This window comes from Epargyreus clarus, unplaced genomic scaffold (assembly GCF_041222505.1).
Source record: "Epargyreus clarus isolate Ecla_fem2 unplaced genomic scaffold, WU_Ecla_fem_2.2 ptg000024l, whole genome shotgun sequence".
Lineage (NCBI taxonomy): Eukaryota > Metazoa > Arthropoda > Insecta > Lepidoptera > Hesperiidae > Epargyreus > Epargyreus clarus.
Genome location: NW_027332231.1, coordinates 2,832,125 through 2,837,531, shown reverse-complemented (window position 1 = coordinate 2,837,531; position 5,407 = coordinate 2,832,125).

Below are 5,407 nucleotides of genomic sequence, written 5' to 3'. Positions count from 1 at the left end.
CAATATTCTACTTCCTTGTTTAGATGCCACCAAGACGTATTCATCCATTCGTAAAATCATACATCACACAATTAAATTCGGAAGCCATAAAAACCACGATTTAAGCCACACTTACTTTCAATACAAATAGTGCAAATAGTACAAAGCACAGCGGGGGCCAGCGACAAAACATCTTCAACAAATTCAATAAGAATCGAATCGGTACCCATGTGGTCGAGTGGCGACCACTCAACGCATGGCCGCTTAGTATGGAGATGCTACATTTGTTAACAATTGCGTAATTGACATGTTAATATGAGGGTGGCGTGAATTTTTGGCTTTGAAATGTTTATTGTGTATGTGTTCATTGTGATTTTGGAACTATCATGTATTATGATGGAGACATAATAAAACTTTACTAATAAATATCGCAAAAACAACTAGGTTTATAGAGAACTTTAGACGCAAAAGTATATTTTAGTTATTTACTGAAATAATATATTTCTTTAATTAAATTCATTCCCTTAGGGTTACCTACAGTACGGGATGTAATAATACGAATTATGTACTAAGTATTTATAGGTATTTTAACCAATATTAGTAGTATTAGTGTAGGGCTGACTAGTGGTTCGAATACGACGATATTAGCATTACGTATATATTTCTACCGTATGCTTCTGATTTGAATGGTATGGATTTAGATTAATATAATTTAATGTTTATTATCTAGTTTTATTATCTAGTTTAGTCAACATTCTAATTTTGACACCTTAATCATTTGTAAGGTAGAGCATAGTTCGTCTAGGCATATCATAGTCATAACTATTTCTAACGTACGGATGTGCTTGCGTTTCATTGGAAGGATATGCTTCAGATAGAAAAAACAATTTTGAGTTAATCACTGAAGTCCATGGGCTTCTCACCAAGTGGACAGCATGCTCGTTTGCTACTTGATACTTCAATGGTAGATGTTCTTGTTGATGTCGGATGGTCTTCAATTAAAAAGTAGTAGGATGTAACTAAGAGTTACTCCTTACCCATTTACGGTTAGTTACAGAAGTATGTGTATCAGTGACGTCACATCCCAGATTTATCATCGTTTATTGCTGCCATTGAATAAAATAAAAATAAAGCGATGCACTTTGTTTTTAATTAACGAAGGTCTTGATCGAAAATACCTCAGCTCAATAAGGGTCCGTTTATCACAATGAAAATTAAGAGGCCCTATGACAGTGTGGACGAATTAAATGAATCTCACTTACCCCTTATCCGCTTTTACTATGCAAATATACGAACAAGCGATTCTCACCCCTATAACGTGAGAGTAGAGACTGGTTTCGCGTGAAGGGTACATGTCAATGGAACTACGTTTGATCGTGGTATTATCTCCACAATAGTGCTTTGCATTGTCGCTACGTTGACAGTTATGTGGTAAGCGATCGTCGACTGTATGCTCGAGCCATAGGGGTGGTTTTCGATTGGGGTAGAAGATAATATCACCACGGGGGTCGAAAAAATCCAGCCCTTGAGAGTGACGCCCCGCGAAGTAAGCTATGATGTTCCTATACTATCATGCCACTGACGGGGTTTCAAGGGGAATGATTTTAATGTTCATGTTGCAGGGAGAAACGGAATTTTATAAAAGAGAAACTAGGAATTGTGTTGTTTGTCTACTTTGATTGTTGAATGTGTGAGTAGAACGTTTGAAAGGTAATAGAGTAGAAAGTTAGTTAATAAAAGTTTCATTAAAAACAATTCTATAAGTAAATTAAAATAATAATATTTTTGCTCATATAGGTACATACAATAAAGGCGTTTTATATAAAAAGAAGTAAAGATTATTTTACATTAATCTTCGATATTATAAAAGTGTGATTTAAACCTCTTGGAAAATTAATAATAACCAGTTGAAATTTGTGTGTTTTAAACTCGTATACATATAAATAATAAAATAGTAATATAAATATAAAATAAAATAGATATATAAATAGTATAAATAGAAAATAAAAATTACTAAACCTAAAATTTTCTAGTCATTTCCAAAATATCCCATGCTGCAGTTTCACTGCAACACAGATTAAAGCCTATGAATAGGAGTAATGAAATAAATATTTTGCCGGTAGGGCAAATTCGATAACGGCTGGGTGCACAAACCCCCAATTTGGGGCATTTTGGAGCTCCTGCCATTTCACAAAACGCTAGGATTGTTTGCGCCAAACTACCATGAAATGCTCCATTGCGTGGAAGTAACATGTCTTTTTTGTCACTACTTGTAATGCTTGTAAAAAGTTGCAAAAAGTACCATGAATATATTGGACTATTTAGTGCAGTTATTGAGTAGTTTGCGGTTATAGTTGTAACGATTTTTATTGACTTTTAGAAATGTATCGATTATACAGGGTGAAATTTTGAAATAGGCGTTCAGGGCCTAATCCGAAACTATAAGGATTATCGAAAAATGCTGAGAGGAGCTACGAAGCCGATTTTGATAAAAACTAAAACTGCGTCTTTCGTTTTTTAAAATATCTCTTTCCCTAGCCGGGAATCAAACGTGTTTATTTTCTAAAAAATACATCCTCTACATTATTCCACTATTTGATAGTGTCGCTTAAAAGGATGAAATTGTACTAAAAGTTGGAAAAAATATTGTCGTGAATATATTGAGCGATATGCGGTTATGTTTGTAATGAATTTAAATTGCGTTTTAAAAATGTAGTTAATAGTTATACGTGTCTCTGACTTTCAAAGTTATGTACATATTAGAAACTAATTATTACTTGCTTAAAACGTGGAAACCTGATGGTGAAATTAAACAAATAAGAGTTTTAAAAAGCTTTTCAAAGGTGTATGAAGTCTTCTACCACGTACTTGCCCAGCGACCTCAGACCAGACCCCTCACTTTGAGAGGAGTCTCATGCCCAGCAGTGGAACACAAGGGGGTTGATGACAGCGTTAAATGTTTAGTTCATGATGTCCTTAGGCTGGTACAATCTACACTCATACATACGTATGTCGTATACCTAAGCGTTTTCTGAAAACCCATTACATTTTTATAACCCTAACACGTACAAATGACTCACGCTATGAAATCAACCGAAAATATTGCTCACGTACGACGGGAAAGGACAATCGCACTCTTTTCTATATACCTATAATGAAAACGTGATGGCTCCCTGGCATTTATTTAATACTATTTTAGATTATTTAAATTTATCCTCTAGCATACAGTAGGCAATCATGTAGAGACACTGAGGTAGGCATTTTTGTAGAATGTTAATTTTCACAGTACAGACATTTCACGATGCATTTCAACTTAGTTCTAAGGGAAAGTAAATTTTAAGATTATACTTATTTATAATAAGTGTTAACGGAAAACATTCGGAGGAAATATAGACGTCAGGAAGATTTAAAAAATGTTCTTCGAGATGTGGGAAGTCTACCAATCGCCACTATGGCCTTATAATTTTCATATAAAGAGGACGGTTGTCCTCAGTGTCCATTAATTGGTTAATGATGATTGTTTCACCCTCAGTTACATTAATCCATATTTCTGCTTTATAATAGAGATTAACGTAGATAATATAATCTAGATTCCAGTGAAAGTCAACATAAAATAACTCAACCATAAAACTATATAATCGAATTTTATTAACAAACTTATTCGAATAATTTCGACTAAAACATACATTTTGTGGGCACAGATTATCTCCATTCGAACCAAGGAACCTCGGACTGACGGCTCAAAACTCGGCCTGGGTTACAACCGGTAGGTTTTCACTATATAACTACACAACGAACTTCTACAATAATGTAATTGTGTTCATTAATTAGAGTTCGTCAAACAAAAAATCGTAATCTCAAAAACAATGTCGATTATATTTAAAAGCTAACATTAAAAGGAAATCCGAATCCCAACAAAGAGCCTAATACGTATAAAACTATAAACAAGTCCGCTTGTTTGTAAATCAGATTCCGGCCCCAACCCTGAGAATGCCCATCTGGTGTAAGCGGAACTGCAAACAGGCCTTCGCCCCTTGAATGAATGTTTTATGCGAGCTTCGAAAACTAAAGCAAACTCATACTTTGCCTATAAAAGCTATTGTCGGAATATTGATCAGCCAAGAAGTATGAAGAGTTAATGAATTTTTAACCCTTTGAATAAAGGCGCTTAAGTTTTAAGTCTTCTTTGTGTTGGATTAAATTATAAGTAAGGTTAAGTTAGCTTAAGTTATTAAAAGATTATAATATGAAATAGCATCATGCAATTATAATACACGAAAGTAAAATAAATTATTGCTATCCAGTAGTTAGGTATTAAAATATACACAAAATGTTTTTTTTTTTTTATAATCCGCAGATTATATACACATTGTAATTTATAAGAGTTTAGGAACCAAAAACCCATTTAAGTAAAACAAAAAAAAAAGTAATAACTTATTGGTTATATCCAATGAAAACTAAGCTAACTACAACATTACACCATACGTAGGTTTAATTAAATGGTACAAAATAATTTGATTTGAATTAATTATTGTCCGCGCCAAACTACTAGTACCCTCTGAAGTTGTTGCGGGCAGGTGTAATCATACAATTTGCTATGCCGACGTGGTTGATTTCTATATTCAGAGCGGACTAGCAGTTTTACGCTGGACTATACTTTAATAATATATGTATGTAGTTCATGCAAGTTATTTCAGATATTCGTGTTGAAGTATAACTTAAGATAAGACTACTTCTTAACAATTATAATCAATTTGTTATGATTATTACGAACAGCGAAGTAGTTCTACCCTAACTCTCCACTTAAATATCTAGTTTCCAATCAATAAAATTCTTGTCTTAATATCCATTATTGGTTTCACAATATCAATTAAACGGTAACCCTCTCAATGGACCCTTGCGATGGACCCCAATGACACGCATTCCCGAAGCCCGGGGCTCTCATTTAAATCTTATTTGTAGTTTTAAGTTTGTCGAGTCAACAGTTTTCTGTGTGCTCAGAGGGCGTTAGTGCTACAAATCTGTGGGAAATACGCGGTGTGTCAATGAGTACAGATTATGTTCAAAATAGTAATATTGAAAAATAAATATACATTTTTGTCTTGACGTCACTAGGAGGCCAGGGTGATCCTTATTTTACTCTTATATACTCGTAGATTTGTATCAGTAGAATAATATAGAAAACTAGAGTTAACCCTTATGTTAATAGTACAGTGTATAAAATAAATTAAGATTTCAAAAACTATTATTTCTTATTAACATAAAGAAAGTGTAGTTGGTGAATGTGTGTACATCCACACAGATGTCTACGAGTGAATATATTTTAGGTAGAAGTATTTTGGATAAGAATGATTCATCTTTTCGCTTTGTTTTCATCTTCCAAAAACTTTTTATCAAAGTTGTAGTCCGACTCCGAGTAATCATTGTT